The sequence below is a fragment of the Salmo salar genome, chromosome ssa12, assembly GCF_905237065.1.
Source record: "Salmo salar chromosome ssa12, Ssal_v3.1, whole genome shotgun sequence".
In the NCBI taxonomy this organism is placed as follows: domain Eukaryota; kingdom Metazoa; phylum Chordata; class Actinopteri; order Salmoniformes; family Salmonidae; genus Salmo; species Salmo salar.
Genome location: NC_059453.1, coordinates 12,843,750 through 12,861,321, shown reverse-complemented (window position 1 = coordinate 12,861,321; position 17,572 = coordinate 12,843,750). Strand labels below are relative to the sequence as shown.

The 17,572-nt window shown below is 41.9% G+C and overlaps 2 long non-coding RNA genes across 5 annotated transcripts; one reads left to right on the top strand and one right to left on the bottom strand.

Annotated features, from left to right (window-relative positions):
- On the top strand, positions 1-779 carry LOC106564220 (uncharacterized). The gene is made up of 3 exons (XR_006757874.1): positions 1-49; positions 334-378; positions 464-779. It is a non-coding gene; the product is annotated as an uncharacterized lncRNA (long non-coding RNA).
- Positions 780-5,398: 4,619 nt separating this feature from the next.
- LOC123725415 (uncharacterized) lies at positions 5,399-8,089 on the bottom strand. 4 transcript variants are annotated; one of them, XR_006757871.1, is made up of 4 exons: positions 8,071-8,089; positions 7,672-7,717; positions 6,299-7,087; positions 5,399-5,661 (listed from the first exon to the last, which is right to left on the bottom strand). It is a non-coding gene; the product is annotated as an uncharacterized lncRNA (long non-coding RNA). The 4 variants fall into 4 exon arrangements; XR_006757872.1 differs by lacking the exon at positions 8,071-8,089 and having other exon boundaries at positions 6,299-6,444; positions 6,479-6,934; positions 7,572-8,038; XR_006757873.1 differs by lacking the exon at positions 8,071-8,089 and adding an exon at positions 7,752-8,012 and having other exon boundaries at positions 6,299-6,934; positions 7,572-7,717.
- Between the last annotated feature and the right edge of the window lie 9,483 nt (positions 8,090-17,572).

Below are 17,572 nucleotides of genomic sequence, written 5' to 3'. Positions count from 1 at the left end.
CCTACCAAAGCAAGGTTTCTCAAACAACTGTTGGGTGTTTGTATTGATGGTAAGATGCTGGCTATTCACTATATTATATTAGTCCTATTTTCTGTTATACTTTTTGTTGTTTATTATTCTTGACACTTGTTGGGACCTATTTCCTACAGTTTTTACACTACATACTATTCATACATCAAACTCCTGCAGAGCTGGATGCTGATGTGACATGCTGTGACTTCTACATCCTGAAATATATTCCTGGTGGAATTATTATTATTATTATTATTGACTATTATTATTATTATTATCATAGCTATCAAACTAAACAACCTACTCTTTCTTAACTTACAGTATGCCCTGTACATTGCAATGGAAGCACAATGTGATTTCACTGAGGTATGTATAAATTATGATATTCTCAATGCTAGTGGATAATGTTTTTTGGGATACCCATCCGATTGTGTGATTTTCTTTTTCAAAGGAAAACATGCAGCAAATTAGGCGATGGTGGAGTCTAGTTCTCCTGCAGAACTTTCCCATGCCGTAAGTCTTGAACATTATTAAAACTTTTAATTTGCGTCCTTAAAATCACTTGTTTCACTGTAGCCAGACTAACCTGGATATATTTTCACATGGTATGTAATGTAAGTCATTCACTCACTAAGGTCTGAAGAAGAGAGTTTGAAAGATCGAAACAAAACGCATTACAGGTAGGTGTCATGATGAGTGGTATGGTTTTAAACCACTGTTTAAAGACTTAACCCCCCTCTCTCCAATTTATTTCAGGATGATGTAAAAGCCCCCCCCCCCATGAAGTCACAGCATGTCACATCAGCATCCAGCTCTGCAGGATCAGGTACTGTATAGGCTACTAGCTAAAGTAAGGTGCATTCTTCTACACACACCCCTAGACGTTCCCTTACATTACTTAATGACCACAATCAGTTTTTTTTCTAGACGATGCTGAAAACAAAATGCACGGCAAACTGAGAGCTGTGAACTGGGTATGTAGTCTATAGTCATGGCCAAAAGTTTTGAGAATGACACAAATATTCATTTTCGCAAAGTTTGCTGCTTCAGTGTCTTTAGATATTTTTGTCAGATGTTACTATGGAATACTGAAGTATAATTACAAGCATTTCATAAGTGTCAAAGGCTTTTATTGACAATTACATGAAGTTGATGCAAAAGTCAATATTTGCAGTGTTGAACTCTGCAATCCGCCCTGGCATGCTGTCAATTAACTTCTGGGCCACATCCTGACTGATGGCAGCCCATTCTTGCATAATCAATGCTTGGAGTTTGTCAGAATGTGTGGGATTTTGTTTGTCCACCCGCCTCTTGATTGACCACAAGTTCTCAATGGGCATTAAGGTCTGGGGAGTTTCCTGGCCATGGACCCAAAATATGTTTTGTTCCCCAAGCCACTTAGTATATCACTTTTGCCTTATGGCAAGGTGCTCCATCATGCTGGAAAATGCATTGTTTGTCACCAAACTGTTCCTGGATGGTTGGGAGAAGTTGCTCTCGGAGGATGTGTTGGTACCATTCTTTATTCATGGCTGTGTTCTTAGGCAAATTTGTGAGTGAGCCCACTCCCTTGGCTGAGAAGCACCCCCACACATGAATGGTCTCAGGATGCTCTACTGTTGGCATGACACAGGACTGATGGTAGCGCTCACCTTGTCTTCTCCGGACAAGCTTTTTTCCAGATGCCCCAAACAATCGGAAAGGGGATTCATCTGAGAAAATGACTTTACCCCAGTCCTCAGCAGTCCAATCCCTGTACCATTTGCAAAATATCAGTCTGTCCCTGATGTTTTTCCTGGAGAGAAGTGGCTTCTTTGCTGCCCTTCATGTCACCAGGCCATCCTCCAAAAGTCTTTGCCTCACTGTGCGTGCAGATGCACTCACACCTGCCTGCTGCCATTCCTGAGCAAGCTCTATACTGGTGGTGCCCCGATCCCGCAGCTGAATAAACTTTAGGAGACGGTCCTGGCACTTGCTGGACTTTCTTGGGCACCCTGAAGCTTTCTTCACAACAATTGAACCGCTCTCCTTGAAGTTCTTGATGATCCCATGAATGGTTGATTTAGGTGCAATCTTACTGGCAGCAATATCCTTGCCTGTGAGGCCCTTTTTGTGCAAAGCAATGATGACGGCACGTGTTTCCTTGCAGGTAACCATGGTTGACAGAGGAAGAACAATGATTCCAAGCACCACCCTCCTTTTGAAGCTTCCAGTCTGTTATTCGAACTCAATCAGCATGACAGAGTGATCTCCAGCCTTGTCCTGGTCAACACTCACACCTGTGTTAACGAGAGAATCACTGACATGATGTCAGCTGGTCCTATTGTGGCAGGGCTGAAATGCAGTGGAAATGTTTTTGGGGGATTCAGTTCATTTGCGTGGTAAAGAGGATCTTTGCAATTAGTTGCAATTCATCTGATCACTCTTCATAACATTCTGAAGTATATGCAAATTGCCATCATACAAACTGAAGCAGCAGACTTTGTGAAAATGTATATTTGTGTCATTCTCAAACCTTTAGCCACGACTGTACTGTGTGTAATGCTGGAGGATTGATGCATGGCAAGATATAATAGTTTTGATGACTTGTTGAGTAGTTATAGATATTACTGAAAACCCCTTTAGTAATTGTGACTTTTGTTTGCATGGTGGTATTGTGAATGTGGGGTGTAATTTGTCTTGATCACCCAATGAGTAACTACTCTTAATATTTATTCTTCAAGGAAGCCTCTAGGGACACCCTAAAGGCAGCAAGGTGGTGCGAACACCAAACATTTAAAGGCACTGTTTCCCTCCCTAGTGTAATTTTCGATGGACGGGGAAGATGCATTACAACCCTTAAAGAACTACGGTTGTATGATGGAGGGGGAAGAGCGCATTACAACCCTTAAAGAACTACAGTTGTATGATGGAGGGGGAAGAGCGCATTACAACCCTTAAAGAACTACAGTTATATGATGGAAAGACCGCATTAAATAAGAACTACAGTGTATGATGGAGGGGGAAGACCGCATTACAACCCTTAAAGAACTACAGTTGTATGATGGAGGGAAACCGTACAACCCTTAAAGAACTACAGTTGTATGATGGAGGGGAAGACCGCATTACAACCCTTAAAGAACTACGGTTGTATGATGGAGGGGGAAGAGCGCATAAACCCTTAAAGAACTACAGTTGTATGATGGAGGACGCATTACAACCCTTAAAGAACTACAGTTGTATGATGGAGGGGGAAGACCGATTACAACCCTTAAAGAACTACAGTAGATGGAGGGGAAGACCGATTACAACCCTTAAAGAACTACAGTTGTATGATGGAGGGGGAAGACCGCATTACAACCCTTAAAGAACTACAGTTATATGATGGAGGGGGAAGACGCATTTGTTGTATTACAGGCCTCTACCTTCTTTGATATCAAGCAGCCAAGTGTGTGTCGGTGTATACATTTTCTTGTTAATACTTGTTATTGTTTTAGGCAAAGTATGAATCAGCACTTTCTAATGTGGTCCTTAATGGAAAAGACAGACAGGACACAGACTGTGTGTATGTGCTTGTGTAGGAGCCAGTAGCTGCTTCTGAGAGGGAACAGAAGCCAGCGGGGGCAGAGAGGACCAAACTCTCCAGCACCTCTTCTGGAATGGAAGTGGACATAGTTTTAATATCAGATTAATATAATCAATGTAGTCACTGGTGAGATTTAATATATGAGTCTACTGGCCTGGTGCTGGAGAGATAATCAACTTTAAAATCAGAGGAGTGACCCTTTAACATCTCTATCAGAATGTATAACATCATTCTCACTAACTGAGTGAAATGAGTGTAGAACAGTGAAGTGACCACAGCATGTGGTGGTGGTGTAGGGGAACAGAACAGTGAAGTGACCACAGCATGTGGTGTAGGGGAAGAGAACAGTGTGTGACTGTTTCCTGTGTCCAGGTTGACCCGGTCTGAGAAGAACCATCGTCGTCTGGAGACTGAAATCTCTATGATGAAGGTGAAGCTGGATCTGCAGAAGGTAGGACTAGTGGCCATGTCTAAAGTCAATGTGAGCAAACCACATACAGTAGATCACAGTATTCTCTGAAGACACTGCAATCTAATGTGTGTGTGTGTGTGTGTGTAAAAGTTCCTAATGTAATCTATTTCATGATGATATGAAAATGAGATATTGAGAGATCAGTGGAAATATTCTAGTATGTCTTAATATGAATATATTCATGTTCTTTATTTTATATCACTAGTCAGTTTTTCTATTCCGATTCCTTTTAGAGATTGTTGGATGTCCCAGCTCTGCTGCTGACCACTCTGATGGAGCTGAACCCAGATGAGTTGAAGACATTTCAGTCTTACCTGACTAGTGGCCAGCTGCTTGGCATTCCTCCTATCCCATGGATAGAGCTGGAGAACACTGGCAGACAGGACACAGTGGATCAGAAGGTGAAGAGATACGGCCCTGGGGGAGCTGTGGGGATCACAGTGGAGATCCTGAGGAGGACGAAGCTGGATAATCTGGCAGGGAGATTACAGTGGAGGTAACATAACAATAATGTCCATCAGTCTATACATCACAATCACAGTTCAGTGTAGGTCTAACCATAAAGAACATTCAACTGACTTCATAATAACATTCAGCAGCCCCTCTTTTATGTCTATTCATGATGTATCCAGGTGACCCCATTATGATTAAACAACAATCATTCATTACATTCCGTACATACAATCACCAATACAGTAGGGAAGATATCACAAACAGATCATGACTGTATATATCTTCCTGAGCTTCCGAATCTGGAAGATGAACCAGAATAATCTGGCAGAGAAGTTAGAGAGAGATCAGAGAAGTAGGATTGTAGACAAGAACCCTAACTGACTCTCTATCCCCCCTCCTATCTTCCCCTCTATTTCCCCAGTTTCTTCCCTCTTTCTCAGGTACTGCCACTTCCTCATACCTGTCCTTATTCCCACCCAGGACCCAAACTATCTTCTCCCCAGTGCGGTTACCCTCCATGTCCCCCCTTCTCTCCAGCTGCCCCTCCTTCATTCAACATCCCCGTCTCAGATGTTGTTGTTGTTAACTTCTGCTGGTAACTCAGGACAGCTCAGCTCACAGGTAAGAGGACGGTTAGAGAAGTGTAGGATCACTTCTACCCTCATATGTTAAAACACCTGTACTCACTGTCATAGTCAGTTCTACAGTTCTACCCTCATATGTTAAACACCTGTACTCACTGTCATAGTCAGTTCTACCCTCATATGTTACATCACCTGTACTCACTGTCATAGTCAGTTCTACCCTCATATGTTACATCACCTGTACTCACTGTCATTGTCAGTTCTACCCTCATATGTTACAACACCTGTACTCACTGTCATAGTCAGTTCTACAGTTCTACCCTCATATGTTACATCACCTGTACTCACTGTCATAGTCAGTTCTACCCTCATATGTTACATCACCTGTACTCACTGTCATAGTCAGTTCTACCCTCAATGTTAAAACACCTGTACTCACTGTCATTGTCAGTTCTACAGTTCTACCCTCATATGTTACATCACCTGTACTCACTGTCATAGTCAGTTCTACCCTCATATGTTACATCACCTGTACTCACTGTCATAGTCAGTTCTACCCTCATATGTTACAACACCTGTAGTCAGTTCTACCCTCATATGTTACATCACCTGTACTCACTGTCATAGTCAGTTCTACCCTCATATGTTACATCACCTGTACTCACTGTCATAGTCAGTTCTACAGTTCTACCCTCATGTTACATCACCTGTACTCACTGTCACATCACCTGTACTCACTGTCATAGTCAGTTCTACCCTCATATGTTACAACACCTGTACTCACTGTCATAGTCAGTTCTACAGTTCTACCCTCATATGTTACATCACCTGTACTCACTGTCATAGTCAGTTCTACAGTTCTACCCTCATATGTTACTTCACCTGTACTCACTGTCATAGTCAGTTCTACCCTCATATGTTAAAACACCTGTACTCACTGTCATAGTCAGTTCTACCCTCATATGTTACTTCACCTGTACTCACTGTCATAGTCAGTTCTACCCTCATATGTTACAACACCTGTACTCACTGTCATTGTCAGTTCTACAGTTCTACCCTCATATGTTACATCACCTGTACTCACTGTCATAGTCAGTTCTACCCTCATATGTTACATCACCTGTACTCACTGTCATAGTCAGTTCTACCCTCATATGTTACAACACCTGTACTCACTGTCATAGTCAGTTCTACCCTCATATGTTACAACACCTGTACTCACTGTCATAGTCAGTTCTACACTTCTACCCTCATATGTTACATCACCTGTACTCACTGTCATAGTCAGTTCTACCCTCATATGTTACATCACCTGTACTCACTGTCATAGTCAGTTCTACCCTCATATGTTACAACACCTGTAGTCAGTTCTACCCTCATATGTTACATCACCTGTACTCACTGTCATAGTCAGTTCTACCCTCATATGTTACATCACCTGTACTCACTGTCATAGTCAGTTCTACAGTTCTACCCTCATGTTACATCACCTGTACTCACTGTCACATCACCTGTACTCACTGTCATAGTCAGTTCTACCCTCATATGTTACAACACCTGTACTCACTGTCATAGTCAGTTCTACAGTTCTACCCTCATATGTTACATCACCTGTACTCACTGTCATAGTCAGTTCTACCCTCATATGTTACATCACCTGTACTCACTGTCATAGTCAGTTCTACCCTCAATGTTAAAACACCTGTACTCACTGTCATTGTCAGTTCTACAGTTCTACCCTCATATGTTACATCACCTGTACTCACTGTCATAGTCAGTTCTACCCTCATATGTTACATCACCTGTACTCACTGTCATAGTCAGTTCTACCCTCATATGTTACAACACCTGTAGTCAGTTCTACCCTCATATGTTACATCACCTGTACTCACTGTCATAGTCAGTTCTACCCTCATATGTTACATCACCTGTACTCACTGTCATAGTCAGTTCTACAGTTCTACCCTCATGTTACATCACCTGTACTCACTGTCACATCACCTGTACTCACTGTCATAGTCAGTTCTACCCTCATATGTTACAACACCTGTACTCACTGTCATAGTCAGTTCTACAGTTCTACCCTCATATGTTACATCACCTGTACTCACTGTCATAGTCAGTTCTACAGTTCTACCCTCATATGTTACTTCACCTGTACTCACTGTCATAGTCAGTTCTACCCTCATATGTTAAAACACCTGTACTCACTGTCATAGTCAGTTCTACCCTCATATGTTACTTCACCTGTACTCACTGTCATAGTCAGTTCTACCCTCATATGTTACAACACCTGTACTCACTGTCATTGTCAGTTCTACAGTTCTACCCTCATATGTTACATCACCTGTACTCACTGTCATAGTCAGTTCTACCCTCATATGTTACATCACCTGTACTCACTGTCATAGTCAGTTCTACCCTCATATGTTTCAACACCTGTACTCACTGTCATAGTCAGTTCTACCCTCATATGTTACAACACCTGTACTCACTGTCATAGTCAGTTCTACACTTCTACCCTCATATGTTACATCACCTGTACTCACTGTCATAGTCAGTTCTACCCTCATATGTTACATCACCTGTACTCACTGTCATAGTCAGTTCTACCCTCATATGTTACAACACCTGTAGTCAGTTCTACCCTCATATGTTACATCACCTGTACTCACTGTCATAGTCAGTTCTACCCTCATATGTTACATCACCTGTACTCACTGTCATAGTCAGTTCTACAGTTCTACCCTCATGTTACATCACCTGTACTCACTGTCACATCACCTGTACTCACTGTCATAGTCAGTTCTACCCTCATATGTTACAACACCTGTACTCACTGTCATAGTCAGTTCTACAGTTCTACCCTCATATGTTACATCACCTGTACTCACTGTCATAGTCAGTTCTACCCTCATATGTTAAAACACCTGTACTCACTGTCATTGTCAGTTCTACAGTTCTACCCTCATATGTTACATCACCTGTACTCACTGTCATAGTCAGTTCTACCCTCATATGTTACATCACCTGTACTCACTGTCATAGTCAGTTCTACCCTCATATGTTACAACACCTGTACTCACTGTCATAGTCAGTTCTACCCTCATATGTTACAACACCTGTACTCACTGTCATAGTCAGTTCTACACTTCTACCCTCATATGTTACATCACCTGTACTCACTGTCATAGTCAGTTCTACCCTCATATGTTACTTCACCTGTACTCACTGTCATAGTCAGTTCTACCCTCATATGTTACAACACCTGTACTCACTGTCATAGTCAGTTCTACCCTCATATGTTACAACACCTGTACTCACTGTCATAGTCAGTTCTACACTTCTACCCTCATATGTTACAACACCTGTACTCACTGTCATAGTCAGTTCTACCCTCATATGTTACATCACCTGTACTCACTGTCATAGTCAGTTCTACCCTCATATGTTACATCACCTGTACTCACTGTCATAGTCAGTTCTACCCTCATATGTTACATCACCTGTACTCACTGTCATAGTCAGTTCTACCCTCATATGTTACAACACCTGTACTCACTGTCATAGTCAGTTCTACCCTCATATGTTACAACACCTGTACTCACTGTCATAGTCAGTTCTACACTTCTACCCTCATATGTTACATCACCTGTACTCACTGTCATAGTCAGTTCCACCCTCATATGTTACAACACCTGTACTCACTGTCATAGTCAGTTCTACAGTATGAAATGATACAGTACACACATACAGTCTAGATCATTAACGAATCTCTCATGTAACTATGAGTGGTAGAGGTCAGGCTGCATCCCTACACACAGGAAGAAAGACAGACAGACAAACCGGCCAGTTGAACATAATTACATAAAAAGGCCAGAGGGGATGTGGTATATGGCCAATATACCATGGCTAAGGGCTGTTCTTAGGCACGATACAGAGTAAACAGCCTGCATACAACCCTTAGCCGTGGTATATTGGCCTTATACCACAAACCCCAGAGGTGCCTTGCTGCTATTATAAACTGGTTACCAGCATAATTAGAAAACTAAAAATGTATGTTTTTGACATACCTGTGATATACTGTACCACGGCTGTCAGGCAATCAGCATTCAGGGCTCGAACCACCCCTTTGTAATTCAAAATATTTGTTCACTATATATTGTTTTTACATTGTAGTGGGTTCCTGAGGACTATGATCAGGACGACAATGAAACATACCTGTAACTTGGTCTTCTCTTACTTGTTTTTACATTTATAGTTTTCCATTTATGAAAGGATAATAGATACATGTAAATGTAACTTATTTAACTTTAAGAATGTGAAGTCTTACAGAACAGGTCATGCCATTTGTCATTTTAAAAGAAAAACCCACACACCGCTCTTGCCAGTATCACTTATTTAAGATCTAATTAAATAAAGGTGAATTTTTTTGTATTTTTTTTTGTATTAAAAAAATTGTAAGAGCAATACAATTGATGAATACAAATGTTCTGATATAAACTGTTAGGTTCTGAATAACAGGAAGGAATGGACTATATAAGCTCCACCAAGCTTATTCGCCCAATGGGTCAGACAGCTGCACAAGACAAAGACATGTTCCAACCAACACATATACAGTTGAAGTCGGAAGTTTACATACAATTAGTTTAAAACTCGTTTTTCAACCACTCCACAAATTTCTTGTTAACAAACTATAGTTTTGGCAAGTCAGTTAGGACATCTACTTTGTGCATGACACACATTTTTCCAACAATTGTTTAGACAGATTATTTGACTTATAATTCACTGTATCACAATTCCAGTGGGTCAGAAGTTTACATACACTAAGTTGACTGTGCCTTTTAACAGCTTAGAAAATTCCAGAAAATGATGTCATGGCTTTAGAATCTTCTGATAGGCTATTTGACATAATTTGAGTCAATTGGAGGTGTACCAGTGGATGCATTTCAAGGCCTACCTTCAAACTCAATGCCACTTTGTTTGACATCATGGGAAAATCAAAAGAAATCAGCCAAGACCTCAGAAAAAAAATGTAGACTTCAACAAGTCTGGTTCATCCTTGGGAGCAATTTCCAAACGCCTGAAGGTACCACGTTCATCTGTACAAACAATAGTACGCAAGTATAAACACCATGGGACCACGCAGCCGTCATACCGCTCTGGAAGGAGACGTGTTCTGTCTCCTAGAGAAGAACATACAAATCAATCAATCTCAGAACAACAGTAAAGGACCATTTTTTATTATTTAACTTGGCAAGTCAGTTAAGAACAAATTCTTATTTTCAATGACAGCCTAGGAACAGTGGGATAACTGCCTTGTTCAGGGGCAGAACAACTGATTTTTTTACCTTGTCAGCTCAGGGATTTGATCTTGCAACCTTTTGGTTACTAGTCCAACGCTCTAACAACTAGGCTACCTCCCACCCCACCTTGTGAAGATGCTGGAGGAAACAGGTACAAAAGTATCTATATCCACAGTAAAACAAGTCCTATATTGACATAACCTGAAAGGCCGCTCAGCAAGGAGAAGACACTGCTCCAAAACCGCCATAAAAAAAGCCAGACTACGGTTTGCAACTGCACATGGGGACAAAGATCGTACTTTTTGGAGAAATGCCTTCTGGTCTGATTAAACAAAAATAGAACTGTTTGGTCATAATGACCATCGTTCTGTTTGGCGGAAAAAGGGGGAGGCTTGCAAGCCAAAGAACACCATCCCAACCGTGGCAGCATCATGTTGTGGGGGTGCTTTGCTGTAGGAGTGTAACGGCTGTCTGAGGAAGAAGTGGACCCCAAAATGCGGCGGAGTTAGGGTTCGTCATATTTAATTACACGAACACTATGCAATTTACAAAAACAACAAAACTGACAGCCAACACAGTCCTGTCAGGTGCAACCACAATGACAAGCACAATTACCCACGAAACACAAAGGAAACGTAGGCAACTTAAGTGTGACTCCCAATCAACCACAACCCTCTACAGCTGTGCTTGATTGGAAGTCACACGGCCAAAATCAATGAAACAATAAAAAACACACACTCCCTTCTGCCACGTCCTGACCCAACTACACCCTCTACTGGTCAGGACGTAACAGTACCCCCCCCTCAAGGTGCAGACCCCGGGATGCACCTAAAAAAAGAACACACAAGAAAATCCCCAATACCCCAACAAAAAATAACCCCTAAACAATAAGGGAGGGAAGGGAGGGTGGCTGCCGTCACCGACGGCACTGTGCTACACCGTCCCTCCCCAACCCACCTATCCTGGAGGTGGCTCAGGTGCAGGACGTGGACCTCGCTCCACCTTCGGCGTCGTCCACTTTGGTGGCACCGATAGCTGCGCCGGGCAGACGGGCCACTCGGGCTGACCCTGGCAGACAGACCACTCGGGCTGGGCCGGAGGACTGGAGGGCCCCTCGGGCTGGGCCGGAGGACAGGAGGGCCCCTCGGGCTGGGCCGGAGGACAGGAGGGCCCCTCGGGCTGGGCCGGAGGACAGGAGGGGCAGTCTGGCCGCTCTGGCAGCTCCGGGCAGTCTGGCCGCTCTGGCAGCTCCGGCCACTCTGGCAGTTCCGGGCAGTCTGGCCACTCTGGCAGTTCCGGGCAGTCTGGCCACTCTGGCAGTTCCGGGCAGTCTGGCCACTCTGGCAGTTCCGGGCAGTCTGGCCACTCTGGCAGTTCCGGGCAGTCTGGCCACTCTGGCAGTTCCGGCTCAGGATTCACCAGGCTGGGGAGACATAACGGAGACCCGGCTCTGGGCGCAGGCCCTGGACTCACCAGTCTGGGAAGACCCGCTGGAGGCCTGGTTTGAGGAGGTGGCACAGGAGAGACCAGGGTGGAGAGACCCACTGGAGGACTGGTCTGTGGAGGAGACACGGGCTTGACCAGGATAGGGAGACCCACTGGAGGACTGGTCCGTGGAGGAGACACGGGCTTGACCAGGATAGGGAGACCCACTGGAGGACTGGTCCGTGGAGGAGGCACGGGCTTGACCAGGATGGGAAGACATGCAGGAGGCCTGGTTCTGGGCGTAGGCACAGTCTTTACCAGACAACCAGCACGCACCTCAGGACGAGTATGGAGAGCTGCCTCAGGTGACATCATTCCCACGACACGCTCATTAGGGCGAATGCCGTACTTTATGCACCACACTAGCAGCTCTCTCATCTCTCTCTCTCCTAATTTCCCCATTAACCCCGTCACAGTCTCTGCCTCATATCCCTCGCTCACCTCCAATGTCATCCCGACTGGCTCTGGTTCCGACCTCAGCTCCACCGACTGTGCCCCCCCCCAAAAAAATTATTGGGGCTGCCACTCGCGCTCGTTGCGCTCTCTCTCCTCGTAATAGCGCCTCTCCGCTCTCGCCGCTTCAATCTCCCACTGCGGGAGGCGATAATCCCCAGCCTGAGTCCATGGTCCCTCTCCGTCCAGGATCTGTTCCCAAGTCCATTGGTCCATAACGCTGTACTCCTGCTGCTCCTTCCTCTTCCGCCGCTTGGTCCGGGTTTGGTGGGTAATTCTGTAACGGCTGTCTGAGGAAGAAGTGGACCAAAATGCGGCGGAGTTAGGGTTCGTCATATTTAATTACACGAACACTACGCAATTTACAAAAACAACAAATCTGACAGCCAACACAGTCCTGTCAGGTGCAACCACAATGACAAGAACAATTACCCACGAAACACAAAGGAAACGTAGGCAACTTATGTGTGACTCCCAATCAACCACAACCCTCTACAGCTGTGCTTGATTGGAAGTCACACGGCCAAAATCAATGAAACAATAAAAAACACACACTCCCTTCTGCCACGTCCTGACCCAACTACACCCTCTACTGGTCAGGACGTGACAAGGAGGGACTGGTGCACTTCACAAAATAGATGGCATCATGAGGATGGAAACTTATGTGGATATATTGAAGCAACATCTCAAGACATCAGTCAGGAAGTTAAAGCTTGGTCGCAAATGGGTCTTCCAAATGGACAATGACCCCAAGCATACTTCCAAAGTTGTGGCAAAATGGCTTAAGGACAACAAAGTCTAGGTATTGGAGTGGCCATCACAAAGCCCTGACCTCAATCCTATAGAAAATCTGTGGGCAGAACTGAAAAAGCGTGTGCGAGCAAAGAGGCCTACAAACCTGACTCAGTTACAGCAGCTCTGTCAGGAGGAATGGGCCAAAATTCACCCAACTTATTGTGGGAAGCTTGTGGAAGGCTTCCCGAAACGTTTGACACAAGTTAAACAATTTAAAGGCAATGCTGCCAAATACTAATTGAGTGTATGTAATCTGGGAATGTGATGAAATAAATAAAAGCTGAAATAATTAATTCTCTCTACTATTATTCTGACATTTCACATTCTTAAAATAAAGTGCTGATCCTAACTGACCTAAGACAGGGAATTTTTACTATGATTAAACGTCAGGAATTGTGAAAAACTGAGTTTAAATGTATTTGGCTAAGGTGTATGTAAACTTCCGACTTCAATTTTGTATTTATTTTTATAAATCTACAATACAACACATTACACACTACTCTACCACAACATATCTACAATACAACACATTATTACACACTACTCTACCACAACATATCTACAATACAACACATTATTACACACTACTCTACCACTACATATCTACAATACATTATTACACACTACTCTACCACTACATATCTACAATACATTATTACACACTACTCTACCACAACATATCTACAATACAACACATTATTACACACTACTCTACCACTACATATCTACAATACAACACATTATTACACACTACTCTACCACTACATATCTACAATACAATACATTATTACACACTACTCTACCACAACATATCTACAATACAACACATTATTACACACTACTCTACCACTACATATCTACAATACAACACATTATTACACACTACTCTACCACTACATATCTACAATACAACACATTATTACACACTACTCTACCACTACATATCTACAATACAACACATTATTACACACTACTCTACCACTACATATATACAATACAACACATTATTACACACTACTCTACCACAACATATATACAATACATTATTACACACTACTCTACCACTACATATCTACAATACAATACATTATTACACACTACTCTACCACAACATATCTACAATACAACACATTATTACACACTACTCTACCACTACATATCTACAATACAACACATTATTACACACTACTCTACCACTACATATCTACAATACAACACATTATTACACACTACTCTACCACTACATATCTACAATACAACACATTATTACACACTACTCTACCACTACATATCTACAATACAACACATTATTACACACTACTCTACCACTACATATCTACAATACAATACATTATTACACACTACTCTACCACAACATATCTACAATACAACACATTATTACACACTACTCTACCACTACATATCTACAATACAACACATTATTACACACTACTCTACCACTACATATCTACAATACAATACATTATTACACACTACTCTACCACAACATATCTACAATACAACACATTATTACACACTACTCTACCACTACATATCTACAATACAACACATTATTACACACTACTCTACCACTACATATCTACAATACAACACATTATTACACACTACTCTACCACTACATATCTACAATACAACACATTACACACTACTCTACCACTACATATATACAATACAACACATTATTACACACTACTCTACCACAACATATATACAATACATTATTACACACTACTCTACCACTACATATCTACAATACAATACATTATTACACACTACTCTACCACAACATATCTACAATACAACACATTATTACACACTACTCTACCACTACATATCTACAATACAACACATTATTACACACTACTCTACCACTACATATCTACAATACAACACATTATTACACACTACTCTACCACTACATATCTACAATACAACACATTATTACACACTACTCTACCACTACATATATACAATACAACACATTATTACACACTACTCTACCACAACATATATACAATACATTATTACACACTACTCTACCACTACATATCTACAATACAATACATTATTACACACTACTCTACCACAACATATCTACAATACAACACATTATTACACACTACTCTACCACTACATATCTACAATACAACACATTATTACACACTACTCTACCACTACATATCTACAATACAACACATTATTACACACTACTCTACCACTACATATCTACAATACAACACATTATTACACACTACTCTACCACAACATATATACAATACATTATTACACACTACTCTACCACAACATATCTACAATACAACACATTATTACACACTACTCTACCATATCTACAATACAACACATTATTACATACTAGTCTACCACTACATATCTACAACACATTATTACACACTACTCTACCACAACATATCTACAACACAAAATCAATTATGCAGAAAAACAAAATTCTATTTGTGTGTGTCCCCACAAGGTTAGCTGTACAAGACAGTGTGTGTGTGTGTGTGTGTGTGTGTTTGTTTGTGAGTTTGAGTAAGTGAGAGGAGTTCTTGTTTGCATTCCAAGTGGCACCCTATTCCCTTCCAAATGGCACCCTATTCCCTTCCAAATGGAACCCTATTCTCTTTTTAATTGCAACCCATTCCCTTATAACTTATTTAATTTACATTTTATTTAACCTTTTAACTACATGGCACCCGATTCCCTTATAAATGGCACCCCATTCCCTTTAAATGGCACCTTACTATCTTATAAATGGAACCCTATTCCCTCATAAATGGCACCCCATTCCCTTATAAATGGCACCCCATTCCCTTATAAATGGCACCCCATTCCCTTATAAATGGCGCCCCATTCCCTTATAAATGGCGCCCCATTCCCTTATAAATGGCACCCCATTCCCTTATAAATGGCGCCCCATTCCCTTATAAATGGCGCCCCATTCCCTTATAAATGGCGCCCCATTCCCTTCTAAATGGTGCCCCATTCCCTTCTAAATGGCGCCCCATTCCCTTATAAATGGCGCCCCATTCCCTTATAAATGGCGCCCCATTCCCTTATAAATGGCGCCCCATTCCCTTATAAATGGCGCCCCATTCCCTTATAAATGGCACCCCATTCCCTTATAAATGGCGCCCCATTCCCTTATAAATGGCACCCCATTCCCTTATAAATGGCGCCCCATTCCCTTATAAATGGCGCCCCATTCCCTTATAAATGGCACCCCATTCCCTTATAAATGGTGCCCCATTCCCTTCTAAATGGCGCCATATTCTCTTATAAATGGCACCTTTTTCCCTTATAAATGGCACCGTATTAAATTATGAATGTCACCATATTAACTTATGAATAGCACCCCATTCCCTTCTAAATGGCACCATATTCCCTTCTAAATGCATCCTATTTCCTTATAAATGGCACCCAATTTCCTTATAAATAGCACCCCATTCCCTTATAAATGGCACCATATTCCCTTCTAAATGCATCCTATTTCCTTATAAATGGCAACCTATTCCCTTATAAATGGCAACCTATTCCCTTATAAATGGCACCTGTCGTGGAAATATTGGATCAAATATTTCTCACGTACCGGAGCTTGTAAATTCAAGTAGACTTTATTCCATAAGTAACAGAAGCCGAGCAATTCCATGGAACAATTGAACTCTCCAGTTTCAGACCTCAGCTTTTATACATTTTCACTCTTACATAACATACATGGTCACTCCTCTCTATGTAAATTATGAACACCCCTTGGCCTCACGCCACCATTATCTTTTTGTCTCATATCTGGCTTGTTAACCCCCACTTCTGACTTTTAATGCTCATCTTAGATTATATTGGTGGCGTCACCACAGTACTAATATAAACAATAATACATTCATTACATATTTAAGTTCCCAATATAAGTGCATTTCCAATAATACTTGATTAATACAAACATGTCTTCTCAGTACATGTACATGTCTTGTGGTGCCTATATTGATTAGCCAGAGTACATGTTCAAGTCCCTTAATAAGTTCAGGCCTATGTTGCCTATGAATGATTAACCCATGTGCGTTTCCAACAGCAGCCCCCACAAGATCAGATATGGCCCAGAACGGTCATATCCATGTTGGCTTAGCCTGGCCAAAGTGCACAGATTCTGCTTATCTTCTGTTTCTATATGTCCGAGGTTGACTCTATATTGAACCATATCTGTACACTCCCATGTACCTAGCCTTCATTCTACTGACATATGTCTAATGATTAACCCCATATTGATTATGCTCACTACGTCTGAGAAAACAGTATAGATACTGGAAAATCCTCATATGTCGTGGAAATTCTCCAACATACCCTGTTCCCTTACAAATGGCACCCCGTTCCCTTACAAATGGCACCCCGTTCCCTTACAAATGGCACCCCGTTC